This window comes from Sapajus apella, unplaced genomic scaffold, assembly GCF_009761245.1.
Source record: "Sapajus apella isolate SASKATOON/1434 unplaced genomic scaffold, GSC_monkey_1.0 scaffold62, whole genome shotgun sequence".
Classification (NCBI taxonomy): Eukaryota; Metazoa; Chordata; class Mammalia; order Primates; family Cebidae; genus Sapajus; species Sapajus apella.
Window position 1 is genome coordinate 6,293,648 of NW_022437002.1, and position 16,470 is coordinate 6,310,117.

The 16,470-nt window shown below is 37.2% G+C and overlaps 1 pseudogene; it reads left to right on the forward strand.

Moving 5' to 3' along the window:
* The first annotated feature begins 15,051 nt into the window (after positions 1-15,051).
* On the forward strand, positions 15,052-15,169 carry LOC116529676 (annotated as a pseudogene).
* Positions 15,170-16,470: the final 1,301 nt, after the last annotated feature.

Genomic DNA, 16,470 nt, shown 5'->3' on the forward strand with positions numbered 1-16,470 from the left:
CTCAAAAGAAACTGAAACTGCCAACACCTTGACCTTGGATTTCTAGCCTCCAGAATGCTAAGAAAATCCATTTCTGCTGTTTAAGCCACACAGTCTGTGGTAATTCGTTACAGCAGCCCTAGCAAAGGAACATACCATCTGATATGGTCTGGCTGTGTCCCCAGCCAAATCTTATCTTGAATTGTAGTTCCCATAATCCCCATGTATCATGGGAGGAACCTGGTGGGAGGCAATTTAATCATGGAGGTGGTTACATTACGTTATTCTCGTGATAGTGAGTTCTCAAAAGATCTAATGGTTTCATAGGGGAGTTTCCCAACTTATGCTTGACAGGTCTATTTGCTGCTAGCATGTGAAGAAGACATGCTTGCTTCCCCTTCTACCAGATTGTAAGTTTCCTGAGGCCTCCCCACCCATGCTGAACTGTGAGTCAATTAAACCTCTTTCCTTTATAAATTACCCAGTCTTGGGCATGTCTTTATTAGCAGTGTGAGAACGAACTAATACACCATCCTTTGGGTTTTTATAGCTCCTCATTCTCAAAGGACACTTTCTTCTACTTCACCACTGATGTTCAAGGTTTCCCCTTCAACTCTAAATTATTACCCCAAATGGTACTACTACCTCCCAAATTAAAATTCCAGCATGCTGCCCTCTGATTACAACCTATCATTGCATTCAGGTTTTCAAGTGCCCCTTGAAATCCAATTATGGATTCTCACTCCCAAGCCCCAACACACACACACACACACACACACACACACACACACACACAGAGAGAGAGTGAGAGAGAGAGAGGTTTCCATATGCCCTCAGCTTCCCTTTGTGTTTGCTTCTCTTCTTTAACCAACGAGACTTTGTGGTCTTTTACCATAATTACCTCCTTGCAAAGAATCTCAACTCCGTTGTTCACCTCTCCATTTTTTATAGTCTGCTGAAAAACTCCAACTATGAAGGTACCCAATCATTTGTCTTCTCCATGGCTATATCCAAGTAGGTTAACTACATCACACATCCAAGGTAACCAGCTTTGCTAGTGTTATTTTTTAATTTGATGCCTTTCTTCTCTGAGACTTACATTAAGAAATATACTGGTGCCACACAAGCATGTCTTTAGGAGGGCTCTCATCAGTGGCCGGCAATCCCAGCATCCAGATTTCTCACTCTCTAAGAGCCTACTTCATGCTTTCTGTCTTGCAAACCTTCTGTACCCCAATTTTCATGGCCTCTTCATAGTAAATTCTCCTTTATTTGGTGCAGTATGGGTTCAGCTACCCCTGCTCCAACTGCCACTGATTTTGCCAAGGTTACCAGCAATGTCCTTATTGATAAATTCTGTAGACACTGTACTCTTACTGACCATTTTAGCTTCTTTAACACAGCTGATACTTCCCTCCTCAAAATGCTCTCCATGACATCAGTGTCTTCTGTTTTTCACCTATCCTCTGGCCACTTCTCTGTCTTTTTCCTGGTTTCATCAACTTTCTTCTGCATGTTCCCCAGGACTCAGCTGGGGCCCGAGCTCTCTCTGAACTCTTCTCTCACTCTCATCCACTTCCAGAGCTTTAAATGCTGTCAGAGGCTGATGACTGTCTAATTTATATTCCCAGACCAAACTCTCCTTTGACGTCTACATATCTATATCCAGAGACGTCACTGACTTCTCTACTTGATCCTCAGATTTACCCTGTCCAAACGTCCTCAGGCTCCACCCTCTGACCACACCCAATTCTCCCAGTCTTTCCCACCTTTGCAAATGAAATGGCATCACCCTTTGCTCAATTTCTCCAGTCATAAATTTGGATGCCATCCTTGTTTCTCCCTCTCTTCTAATTCCTTCCCCCACATTCATCTATTATTAAGTTCAATTCTTCCCATCCTAAGTGTGTCTTGAAATGGTCAATTTTCTTCTCTCTGCTGCTGCTACCTAGTAGTTCTGATCATTTCTATTTCTTACCAAGACAACCACACTGGCTTCTTTTCTAGTTTTCCCGATTTGGCTCTTGGCTTCTCCAATTTATTTCCCACACAGCTGCTAGAGTAATCTTTTTAAAAACTCAAATTGGATCATGGTGTTTCCCTTCTTAAAACTCTCCAATGGTTTTCCATTATACTTTATGTTTTAAAAAAAAAGTGAGCACTCCTTTTCCTGGCTTAACTGGGCGTATGTGATCTGGACCATGTCTAACTCAATGGTTTTCTCATTCCATTCTCTTTTTCAGCTCTGTGCCAGCCCCACTGACCTTTTACCTTCTTAAACAAGAATTTTGCTGTAATCAAGCTTTACAGAGCCTGTTCCACCTGCCTTTAACCATTTCCCTTTTGTGTACATGGCTGGTCCTTTCTTATTTTATCTAATTTATATATTTTTAATAATCATAGTTTTTGAAACAAAATTCAAATATATATTGAAATGCACAACATAGGCTGTACAGTTTTGATGAATGGCTACATCTGTGTAACTTACACTCCTATCCAGAAAGTCCTTTCATATCCTCTCCGAGTCAATTCTCACCCCCAACCCACAGGCAAACCACCCTGTTTTGATTTTTTCACCATTTTTAAAAACATTTTAAAACTTTATATACATGGGTTAATAAATTCTGACAAATTTTCTGTCTGGCTATTTTTGCTCAGTACAATATCTGTGATATTCACATTGTTGCATGTATCCATAACATACTTTTTAATTTTTGATTGCTATTTTCATTTTATGAATACCTCACAATTTTTAAACCCATTCTCATACTGATGTACATTTGTGTTACTTCTGGTTTTGGTTATTAGGAATAAATTTGCTGTGAACAAGCTTTTGAATGAGTATTTTCTTTTATCTCTCTTTGATAAATGCCTGGAACTGGAATTTTGCAGTCAAAGGGTAATTCTAGGCTTAACTTTATAAGAAACTGCCAAAACTGTTTCCGAAGTAGGTGTACCGTTTTATGTCCTCTCTAGCAATATATGAAAATTCTGCTTGCTCAGATCCTTAGTAATATTTTGTTTTCAATCTTTTAAATGTTTGCTATTCTAATGAGTATGTAGTGCAACTCATTGTGGTCTTAATTTGCATTTCTCTGACAATGAATGAGGTTGAAAACTTTTTCGTTTGCTTTCCAATTATTCATATATTTGTCATTGTCTCTCCTTGAGACTCTCGAGACTCTTTGAGACCTCCTCAACTCCTTTGACTATATTTATTGGGTTGTTTGTCCATTTTATTTTGAAGTTGCAGTTCTTTATATATTCTGGATACAAGTCCTTTGTAAGATATATGCATTGTTAATGCATTCTCCTAGGCTGTATATTGCCCATTCATTTTCTTAATGGTGTATTTTCATGAGCAGAACATTTAAATTTTGATGAAGTCTAATTTATCAATTTCTTATTTTACAGTCATTGCTTCCTGTGCTTTGCCTGATAGATCTTTGATGATCTCAGGTCACAATAGTATTTTTTCCTAAAAGCTTTACAGTTTCAGGTTTTACTTTTAGGTCTGTCTCTATGCATCTTGAATTAATATGTGGATACAGTGTGAGACAGAGTTTGGAGTTTATTTTTTTCATGTGGATCATCCAGTTGTTCCAGCAACAATTTTTGAAAGACTTTCTTTTTTATTGTAATGAAATAAATATAACATAAAATTAGCCATTTTAGCCATTTGAAGTGTACAATTCAGTGGCATTAATTACATTTGTAGTGTTGTGCAACCATCTGTACTATCTATTTCCAAAACTTTTTGATTACCACAAATAGAAACTTTGTTATCATTAAGCAATAATTGCTCATCCCTCCACCCCCTCACTTAGGCCCTGGTAACTTTTAATCTACTTTATGGTTTTATGAATTTGCTTATTATATATATATTTCTAATAACAAATTATCAACATTTGTCTTTTGCGTCTGGCTTATTTCATTTAGCATAATATTGTCAAGATTTGTTCATTTTGCAGCGTGTATCAGAACTTCATTCCTTTTTATGGCTGAATAATATTTCAGCCATAAATATATCCCACATTTTGTTTATACATTTATCTGTTGATAGACACTTGGGTTGCTTCTACCTTTTGACTATTGTGAATAATTCTGCAATAAATATTGACATACAAGTTTCTGCATTCTCTTATAACCCCTTTTATTTCTGTAAGATTGGCACTAATATCCCCACTTTCGTTTTTACTTTTAGTTGTATCTTTTCTTTTTTCTTTGTCAGCCTACCTAAGATAAATTTTATTGATCTTTTCTAGAAATCAACTGTGGCTTCAGTAATTCTATTGATCTTCTATTCCGTGTTTTACTTAACTCTGCTCTAGTTTTTATTATTTTCTTTCTTCTGCCACTTTGATGTAATTTAATCTCTTTCTAGTTCCTCAAGGTGTAAAGCTAGGTTATTTGAGATTCTTTCCTCTTCATTAATGTAGGCATTTACATCTATACATTTCTCTTTGAGCACTGTGTTTATTTCATTCCATAGGTTTTGGTAAGCTGTATTTTCATTTACATTCATTTTTTTTTTCTAATTTCTCTTGTGATTTCTTTTGAGCCCACTGGTTAAAAGGATATTGTCTTGTTTCCACATATTTGCAGATTTTTCAGTTTTCTTTCTGTTATTGATTGAATTTCATTCCATTGTGATCAGAAAACATACTTTGTATAATTTTAATATTTTTAAGTTTGTTAAGACTTATTTTGTGGCCTAACATATACTCTGTCCTAGAGAATATTTCATGTACAGTTGAGAAGAGCATATTCTGCTGTTGTTGAGTGGAAGTATTCCATCTATGTCTGTTAGTTGATTTATAGTGTTGTTGTTGTTTTTTCCTCCATTTATTTATTTTATTGCATTTTAGGTTTTGGGGTACATGTGAAGAACATGCAAAATTGTTGCATAGGTACACACGTGGCAGTGTGATTTGCTGCCTTCCTCCCCATCACCTACATCTGGCATTTCTCCCCTTGCTATCTCTCCCCAGCTCCCCACCCCCCACCAAGAACATGTTCTAACCAAATGCAAAGAAAGTAAGAACCTTGAAAAAAGATTTGACGAAATGCTAATGAGAATGGACAAAATAGAAAGGAATATAAGTGAATTGATGGAGCTGAAAAACGCAACACGAGAACTTTGCGAAGCATGCACAAGTATCAACAGCCAAATTGACCAAGCAGAAGAAAGGATATCAGAGGTCGAAGGTCGATTTATAGTGTTTCTCAAGCCCTCTATTTCCTTATTTATCTTCTGTCTAGATGTTCCATCTATTGTTGAAAGTAGAATATCAAAGACTACAACTATCATATCTATTTCTCTCTTCTATTTTTTCAGTGTTTGTTTTATATATTTTGTGGTTCTGTTTCATATATCTTGGAGTTCCATATGTTTTGATGCATATTTGTTTATAATTGTTATATTTTCTTGATGAATTGACCCATTTATCAATATATAATGTTTTTCTTTGTCTCTTATAACAGTTTTTCACTTAAACTCTATTTTGCATGATTTTAGTAGAGGTACTTTGGCTCTCTTGTCATTACTATTTGCTTGAAATTTTTCTTTTTCCATTCTTTCACTTTCAACTTATTTTGTGTCTTTGGATCAAAAATGATCTTTTGCAGCCAGTCTGTAGCTAGATCATGTCAACAACCAATCCTGGCAATCTCTGCCTTTTGATTGAGAATTTAACCCATTTACACTTACTAATTACTGATAAGAAAGGACCTGCTTCTACCATTTTGCTGTGCATTTTCTGTATGTCTTGTAATTCTTTTATCTCTAATTTCTCCTATTTTTGCCTTCTTTTATGTATAGATGATTTTTTGGTAGTGAACTGTTTGATGCTCTTCTCATTTCTTGTTGTGTATGCTCCTTAAATATTTTATTTATGGCTACTATGGGGGGATTATACATAACATCCTAAATTTATAACAATCTAATTTGAATTGCTGTCAACTTTGATTCTGTACAAAAATTAAACTCCCACTTACATTATTGTCACAAATTATATTTTATACATTGTGTGCTTGATAACAAACTTATCATTTAAAAGTTCCATTTGTCTTTTAAGTCATATATAAAGAAAGTGGAAATACAAACTAAAAACACAATTATACTGGCTTTAACATTTTTCAGATATTTACTTTGCCAGAGATCTTCTTCTTATGGCTTTGAGTTCTATCTAGTGTCCTTTCATTTCAACCTGAAGTACTCACTTTAGCATTTCTTGTGAAGTAGTTAAATGGTAACAGACTTTCTGAGTTTTATACAGACCAGTTTCTTTTGCCCAACATATTATCTATTTTGTCTAATATTATATGTGCCCTTGCAAAGCATGTGTTTTCTGTCATATTAGGTCAAAGCAGTGGCAATGTCACTCAACTTCCTTAAATTCACAAATTCATTCATATATATACATATATATATACTTTAAAAAAAAATTCTGGTAATTCTACTGACTACTGTGAAACAAATAAGATTATGTGTTTTCTGTTTTTTCCCTTAATTCTATCAGTTTTTATTTCCTGTGTTTTAAGTTTTATTATTAAGTGAATATGTATTTATGTTCCTTACCTGTTTTTAAAGTAGTAATATTTTAATCCTATGAATTTAAAAAAATGGTAATACTCCTTGTCCTAAAGTCTATTTTCTATGATATTTAAATGATTATTTCAGCTTTTAAAGATTGGCTGGACACAATGGCTCACACCTGTAACCCCAGCACTTTGGGAGGCTGAGGCAGATTACTTGAAGTCAGGAGTTTGAGAGCAGCCTGACCAACATGGTGAAACCCTGTCTCTACTGAAAGTACAAAAATTTAGCTGGGCATGGTGGTGTGCTTCTGTAATACCAGCTACTCAAGTGGCTGAGGTAGAAGAATCACTTGAACCTGAGAGGCAGAGGTTGCAGTGAGCCAAGATCACACCACTGCACTCTAGTGAGACCCATCTCAAAAACATAAAAAATAAAATAAAGAATGAAGATATATGAATGGGAAGTTGTTTGCCTTTTTAGAGGGAAGTATTTTTTTAAAATACTTTAAAACTACTTGTGTCTTATAGATATCATATAGCTAGGCCAGGATTTTTTCCATTCTGAAAATATCTGCCTAATAACCGAAATCTATATATATTTAACACAATTATTGATAAAGTTGTGCTTACGTGTGTCATTTGCTAATTGGTCCTGTTTTTGGAGGGGTGTTGGACAGAGTTTTACTCTTGTCACCCAGGTTGGAGTGCAATGGCGTGATCTGGGCTCACTGCAACCTCTGCCTCCTGGGTTTAATTGATTCTCCTGCCTCAGCCTCTTGAGTAGCTGGGATTACAAGTGCCCACCATCATGTCCAGCTAGTTTTGTATTTTTTTTTTTAGTAGAGACGAGGTTTACCATGTGTTGGCCAGGATGGTCTTGAACTCCTGACCTCAGGTGATCCACCTGCCTCAGCCTCCCAAAGTGCTGGGATTACAGACACAAGCCACCATGCCCAGCTGCTAATTGATTTCTAATTGAATTTTTATTGAGGTAATGTAGACTAGATTCACCTGCAATTGTAAGACCATTAAGGGGTAAAAGTTTCAGTTATGTAAGAAATATAAGTTCTAGTGATCTACTATACAACATAGTCCCTATGGCTAACAGTACTTTATTGCATACTTAAAATTTCCTAAGAGCATATATCTTATTTCAAGTGTCCTTTCCGCCAATAATAAAACAGGAGGTGAGATGAAACTTTGAGAGGTGATGGATATGTTTATGGCATTGATAGTTTTATGGGTGTATACTTATCCCCAAACCTATCAAGTTGTATACATTAAATATGTATAGCTTTTGATATATGAAACATACCTCAATAAAGCATGTTTTTTAAATGCTAAGAAAAATTCTTTGTACTTTTCCTCCAATTTTCCTCAGTGGTAACATTTTGCCAAAGTATAGTATAATATCAAAATTAAGATAGTGACATGGATACAATCCATCAATATTAATTATTATTGTGTACTTTCCCTACTTTATTCTTTGCCAAGATTATTTTAGCTATACCAGGGCCTGTGTTCTTCCATGTACATTTTATAATAAGTTTGTATATGATTCCAAAAACTCTCTCAGAAATTTTTATAGGCATTCCATTAATCCTATAGATCAATTTGGGGATAATTAATGCATTGAATCTTTCAATCCATGAACATGGTTGGTCATTCCACTAATTTCGGTTTTTTATTTTTTTGATCAGCATTTTATAATTTTCAATATACAGATTACATACATGTTTTATTAATTGTATACCTAACTATTTTATTTGGAGTTACTATGGAAAGGAATTCTGTTTTTAGTTTGGGCTTCTACATATTCATAAATGTATATGTTAGTAATAAAATCAATTGCTCTTTGTGTATTGATCTTATATCCTGGAATCTTGTTGAACTCACTAGTTAATTCTAGGAAGAGTTTTCTTTTGTAGTTTCTTTGTTTTTATTTTTCTACATGTTTACTGCTGTCATCTGCAAATAGATTTGTTTTCTTTCTTACTTTGCAATTTGTATGTCTGATATGCCTTTTTTCTTGCCTTAATTTAGTAGGTAGGAATTCCAGTTCTGTTCAGTAAGAGTGGTGAGTAGAAGAGCCAAGGTGGCTGGTTAGACACAGCCAGGAAAAGCTTCTCCCACTGACAGACCAGACCACCAAGTAGACTAACACACTCTGAACAGATCTTCGGAGAGAAGGCATTGAGAATGGATACAGAGAGGATGCAGACTCTAGGGTTAAAAGGAGGGAAGCTGGGAACCCTGCATGGGGTTGCCAAGCACCAGAACATGTTCCTGACCCTGCGTGGCTCCTAGAGAAGGGATGAGTGCAATAAGTGTGGAGTGGTACACTCTAGTCACAGACCTCCAGGATATTATCTGTGGGAGACCCCATGACCCTCACAGGCATTTGAGTTGGCAAGGAAAATTCCTTTGAGATTTGGCAGAGACAGAACTCTAGTCTGTGAGGAGCCCAGAGGATTTGGCATGGGAATGGGTACACTGGAGCACAGCCATGGGCACCCATCTCCCAAGGCTTGCCATACTCCTCTAGGTGACTTTATCCTTTGTTATCTGCTGGACCTGGAGACAGCAGGACTGTCTTGTCCATGGGTTGTGGTCGGTCTGATCAGAATGCCCCCTGTGTGCCAGCTTCTCCCAGGGTCCCTGTCTGGCTGCACCCACTTGCAGTGCAGCCTGAGCTGCCCCGCTAAAATGCTTCTCAGTGGCTACTGCCATAGCCCCTTTCCATAGGAGCACTTTTGCAGGCAGACCCCCACTAGGATGTATCTACCTGCAGCCTTCCTCAACCAGTGTGCATTCACCCACAGAATCCCTTTGCCATTCTGCCAGTGAACACACATGGGGATCCACCACCACCACACTAGCGCCCACGCACCTGGGGACCAACTACTCCCCTGCTAGCACACATGCACCCACAACCCCCTCACTACCCCATTGGTGTGCACTCACCTGCAGTCCCCCCACCACAGCACAGTCTCCTGCAGCACCCCCACCACTCCACTGTGCTTTTGCCAGCAGCACCCATCAAAGTGTTGTTGACAGCAAACTAGGAACACCTCACCTCTCCAGTGCAGCAAGTGCTTGACCTTGAGGGGCCAGACAAAAAACCTGCAGGCCTAGTTCTAGCCCTCCAGAGTTAGAGCACTCAGTCCGGGAGTGCTGAACTGAGCCTGGGCCCTCTGAAAGCATCCAGAAACAAAGCCAATAAACCAAACCCAACTTATACCACAATCAAAGACTAGAAAGGCTGACCCAAAGGACAGCAACTTCAAGGATTAAAGGATCAGCCCACAGATATGAGAAAAAGCTACTGCAAGAAATCTGGCAATTCTAAAAACTAGAGTATCTTCTTACCTCCAAATGACTGCACTAGCTCCCTGGCGATGGTTCTTAACCAGATTGAAATGACATACAATTCAGAATGTGGATGGAAAACTAGCTCAGCTTTCCCTGAGATACAGAAGGTTAAAACCCCTTTCAGGAAAAGCAGTAAAATGATCTAAGAGTTGAAAAACGACATAACCATTTTAGGAAATAATCAAACTGAACTTCTGAAAAATAAAAAATTAATGACAGAAATTTTATCATGCAATTGGATGCATTAATAACAGGATAGACCAAGTTGAGGAAATAACCTCAGAGCTTGAAGATCACTCTTCCAAATCAATGCAGGAAGAGAAAAATAAAAAATGAAAAAACCTCTCTGAGAAATATGGGATTATGTAAAGAGAACAAACCTATAACCCACTGGAATCTGTGAAAGGGAAGGTGAAAGAGCAAGAAACTCAGAAAACATATTTGAGAATATTGTCCAACTTCACTAGAGAGGTCAACATGCAAATTCAAGGTATTCAGAGTGAAATGCTATACAAGATGATCATCCCCAAGACATGTAGTCATCAGAGTCTCCAAGTTCATCATAAAAGAAAAATATCTTAAAGGCAGCTAGAAAGAAAGGGTGGGTCACATACAAAGGGAGCCCCATCAAGCTAAAAGAGGATCTTGCATCAGAAACCTTAGGAGCCAGAAGATATTGGGGGCCTATATATAGCATCCTTAAAGAAAAGAAATTCCAATCAAGATTTTCATATTCAGCCAAACTAAGTTTCAAAGGTGAAATAGAAATGCAATATTTTTTTAGACAAGTAAATGCTATGGGAATTAATTACCACTAGAACTGCCTTATGAGAGATATTTAATAGAATGCTAAACATGGAAACAAAAGCTTAACACCTGCCACCACAAAAAGACAGTTAAGTAATGGTTCATTAACACTATAAAGCAAATACACAATCAATATACATAACAACTGGCTAACAACATGATGACAAGATCAAATCCTCACATGTCAATATTGATCTTGAACATGGAGTGAACTAAACACCTCACTGAAAAGGCACAGTGTAGCAAGTTGGATAAAGAAGCCAGACCCAACTGTGTGCTATCTTCAAGAGACCCATCTCACATGCAATGACACCCATAGGTTCAAAGTAAAGGAATGGAGAAAAATCTGTCAAGTAAAATGAAAGCAAAAAAGAGAAGAGTTGCTATTCTAATTTCAGACAAAATGAACTTTAAGCCCACAATGATCAAAAAGGGCAAGGAAGGGCATTATTACATAAAAATAAAGGGTTCAATCCAGTAAGAAGACTCAACTGTCCTAAATCTATATTCACCCAGCACTGGGCCACCCAGATTCATAAATGAAGTTCTTACAGACCTACAAAGAGACTTAGATAGCCATACAATAATAGTAGGAGACTTCAACATCCCATTGACAGTGTGAGGCAGATCATTGAGTCAGCAAACTAACAAAGATATTCAGGACCTAAACTAGGCCCTTAACCAAATGAACCTAGCAGATATATACAGAATACTTCACTCAGCAACAGAGTATACGTTCTTCTCATCTTCACATAGCACATATGCAAAGATTGACCACATGCTAAAGCAACTCTCAACAAATTAAACAAAACTGAAATCATACCAACCACACTCTGAGCACAGAGCACAATAAAAATAGAAATCAATACCAAGGAGATCTCTCAAAACGATACAATTACATGGAAATTAAACAACATGCTCCTAAATGACTTACGGTAAAGAATGGAATTAAGGCAGAAATCAACAAATTATTTGAAATTAACAAAAGCAAAAATACAACATACCAGAATCTCTGGGGCACAGCTAAAACATTTTAAGAGGAAAGTTTATTGCACTAAATGTCTACGTCAAAATTTAGAAAGATCTCAAATTAACAACCTAACATTATACCTAGAGGAACAGAAAAACAAGAGCAAACCACCCCAAAAGCTAGCAGAAAAAGATAAATAACAAAATTAGAGGTGAGCTGAATGAAATTGAGATGTGAAATCCATATGAAAAATCAATGAAATAAAAAGTTGATTTTTTGAAAGAATAAACAAGATTGATAGACCATTAGCTATATTAATAAAGAAAAAAAGAGAGAAAATCCAAATAAACACACTGAGATGACAAAGGTGACATTACCTCTGACTCCCACAGTAATACATAAAACCCTCAGAGACTGTTATGAACACCTCTATGCACATTAACTTGAAAACCTGGAAGAAATGGATAAATTCCTGGAAACACACAACTTCCCAAGATATAACCAGAAACGTGCACAGATCAATAATGAGCTGCAAAACTGAGTCAGTAATAAAAATCCTATCAACCACAAAAAGCCCTGGACCAGATGGATTCACAGCCAAATTCTGCCAGACATACAAAGAAGAGTTGGTACCAATCCTACGGATATTATTCCAAAAAATGAGAAGGAGGGACTCTTCCCTAACTCATTCTATGAAGCCAGCATTATTCCAATACCAAAACCTGGCAGAGACACAATGAAAAAGGAAAACTTCAGGCCAATATCCCTGATGAACATAGATGCAAAAATCCTCAACACAATACTAGCAAACCAAATCTGGCAGAACATCAAAATCTAATCCACCATGATCAAGTAGGCTTTATTCTTGGGATGCAAACATATGTTGGTTCAACATATGCAAATCAATAAGTGTAATTCTCCCATAAACAGAACTAAAAACAAAAATTACATGACCATCTCGATAGATACAACAAAGTAGGTGCTGAAAGAACATACCTCGAAATAATAAGAGCCATCTTTGACAAAGCCACAGCCAACATTCATAATGAACAGGCAAAAGCTGGAAGCATTCCTCTTGAGAATTGGAACAAGATAAGGATACCCACTCGCCCTGCTCCTCTTCAATGTAGTACTGGAAATCCTATCCACAGCAATCAGGGAAGAGAAAGAAATAGAAGTCATCCAAATAGGAAGTCAAGAAATCAAACTCTCTCTCTTCACATATGATATGATTCTATACCTAGAAAACCCCATAGTCTCTGCCCAAGGCTCCCAGAGTTGATAAACAACTTCAGTAAAGTTTCAGGATTTAAAATCAACTTACAAAAATCAGTAGGATTTCTATACGCCAATAATGTCCAAGCTGACAACCAAATCAACTGACACAAGAACAGAAAACCAAACACTGCATGTTCTCACTCATAAGTGGGTGTTGAACAATGAGAACACGTGGACACAGGGAGAGGAACATCACACACCATGGCCTGTCAGGGGATGGGGGCGTTAAGGGAGGTATAGCAGAGGGTAGGGGGATTGGGGAGGGTTAGCATTAGGGGAAATACCTAATGTAGATAAAGGGTGATGGATGCAGCAAACCACCATGGGACGTGTACTCCTATGTAACAAACCTGCATGTTCTGCACATGTATCCCAGAACTTAAAGTGTAATTAAAAAGAAAAGATAATTTTAAAAAAGAAACAATCACATTCACAATAGCCACACACACACATAAAATAAAATACCTGGGGATACAGCTAACCAGGAGGTGAAATATCACTACGACAGAAATTATAAAACACTGCTCAAAGAAATCAGAGACAACACAAACAGATGGAAAAACAGTCCATGCTCATGCACAGGAGAATCAATATTGTTAAAATGGCCACAGAACCCAAAACAGCTTACAGGTTCAGTGATATTTCTATCAAACTACCAAGGTCATTTTTCACAGAACTAGAAAAAACTTCTAATATTCATATGGGACTGGGTGCTGTGGCTCATGCCTATAATCCCAGAACTTTGGGAGGCTGAGGTGGGCAGATCACCTGAGGTAGGCAGATCATCTGAGGTCAGGAGTTCAACGGACCAGCTTGACCAACATGGAGAAACCCCGTCTCTACTAAAAATACAAAACTTAGCTGGGCGTGGTGGCACATGCCTGTAATCCCAGGTACTCAGGAGGCTGAGGCAGGAGAATCGCTTGAACCTGGGAGGTGGAGGTTGCAGTGAGCCGAGATCACAGCATTGCACCCCAGCCTGGGCAACAAGAGTGAAACTCTGTCTCAAAAAAAAAAAAAATCATATGGAACCAAAAAAGAGCCCAAATAGCCAAAGCAATCTTAAGCACAAAGAACAAAGCTGGAGGCATCACATTACCCAACTTCAATCTGTACTACAAGGCTACAGTAACCAAAACAGGATGGTACTGGTACAAAAGAAGACCCTTTTGCCAATGGAACAGTTTAAAGAACACTTAACAGTTATATGATCTTTGACAAAGTCAACAATAACAAGCAATGGGGAATGGAGTCCCAATTTATTAAATGGTGTTGGGATAACTGGCTAGTCACATGCAGGAGATTGAAACTGGATCCCTTCCTTTCACCATATACAAAAATCAACTCAAAATAGATTGAAGACTTAAATATGAGTTCTAAAATAAATTTTTTAATCCTAGAAGAAAGTCTAAGAAATACCATTATGGGCATGGCCTTTGGCAAAGATTTCATGATGAAGTCTCTAAAAGCAATTACAACAAAAACAAAAATAGCCAAGTGAGACCTAATTAAACTAAAAAGCTCTGCACAGCAAATGACACTATCAATAGGGTAAACATGCAACCTACAGAATGGGAGAACATATTAATAAACTATGTATCCAACAAAAGTTCTAATATCCAGAATCTATAAGGAATTTAAATCAATAAGCAAAAAATAACTCCACTAAAAAATGTGAAAAGGACAAGACCAGACACTTCTCAAAAAAAGATATACATCTGGCCAAAAAGCATATGAAAAAATACTCTATATCTCTAATCGTTAGAGAAATGCAAATCAACATTTCCACCAATCACAATAAGACACCATCTCATACCAATCAGAATGGCTGTTATTAAAAAGTCAAAAAATAATAGATGTTGGTGAGGCTGTAGACAAAAGGGAATGCTTGTACATTGCTGATGGAAGTGTAAATTAGTTCAGCCACTGTGGAAAGCAGTTTGGCTATTTCTCAAAGAATTTAAGACAGAATTACCATTCGACCCAGTAATCCCATTACTGGGCCCAAAGGAATAGAAATCATTCTACCAAAAGGACACTTGCCTTTGTATGTTCATCACAGCACTATTCATAATAGCAAAGACATAAAATCAACTTACATGCCCTTCTGTGGCCATATCACCCTGAATGTGCCTGATCTCATCTGATCTTGGAAGCTAAGCAGGGTTGGGCTTGGTTAGTACTTGGATGGGACACCGCTGGGAATACTGGGTGCTTTTAAAAGCTGTAGGCTTTTAAAAATAAAAATTAAAAAAAAAACTTATATGCCCATCAGTGGTGGACTGGATAAAAATACGTGGTACATATACATCGTAGAATACTACACAGCCATAAGAAAGAATGAGATCATGTCCTTTGCAGCAACATAGATGCAGCTGGAGGTCATTATTCTAATCAAATTAACATAGGAACAAAAAACCAAATGCCACATATTCTCATTTATAAGTGGGAGCTAAACATTAAGTACACATGGTCATAAAGATAGAAACAGTAGACGCTGGGGAATACTTGAGGGTGGAGTGGGGAGGATGGGAGGGTCGTAAAACTACTTATCAGGTACCATGCTTACTACCTGGGTGATGAAATCATTTGCACACTAAACCCCAGCAACATGCAATTTACCTATGTAACAAATCTGCACATGTACCCCCTGAACCTAAAAGTTGGGAAAAGAAAAAAAAAAGAGTAATGAGATATTCATCTACATGTTGTTCCTGGTCTTAGTCTTTTACCGTTAGTTGTGATGTCAACTGTCGTTTTTTTGAAGATGCTTTTTTATCAAGTTGAGGTAATTTACATCTATTTCTATTTTTTGGAAAGTTTTTGTGATGAATAGGTATTGAATTTTGTCAGATAAATTCATAAGATCATATGATTTCTCATTTTTAGCTTGTATGATGGATTACATTGATTGAGTTTTGAATATTGAACCACCTTGGTATACCCAAAAGGTCTCATTTGGTCATGGTCCAATTTGTAATATAATTGGCATATAATTACTTTCACACATTGTGAGATTCAGCTTGCTAATATCTTTTGATGATTTTTGTGTTAAAATTAATGAGAGATATTGATCTGTTGCTTTCTTTATTTTTACTGTCCTTGTCTGGTTGTGATATTAGAGTAATATTGACCTCATAAAATGAAGTGGGCAGTGTTCCCTTCTTATATTAGTCTCCTATTTCTATTAGTTTCCTATTGCTATGGTAACAAATTACTACAAATTTAGTGGATTAAAACAACACAACACAAATTTGTTACCTTATAGCTCTGCAGTTGGTTTATTTGGTGCCATTGAGGCTCTCGCTGCTCTCAGCTGTTGCTGCTTGAGGAGGAGAAAGGGATTTCCCTGGGTAACATGGCTGGTTGTTATGGTGAGACCCATCCTACAATTGTTCTAGTACTCATTTTCTCTGAGAAGATGAAGAGAGTTTTAGGCCTGTGAGGATAATGAGACATCCTGGACCATGTCACCTGCCATGACTGGGCCTCTTTTTCTAGTGCTGCCTGCACACCTACAGGAG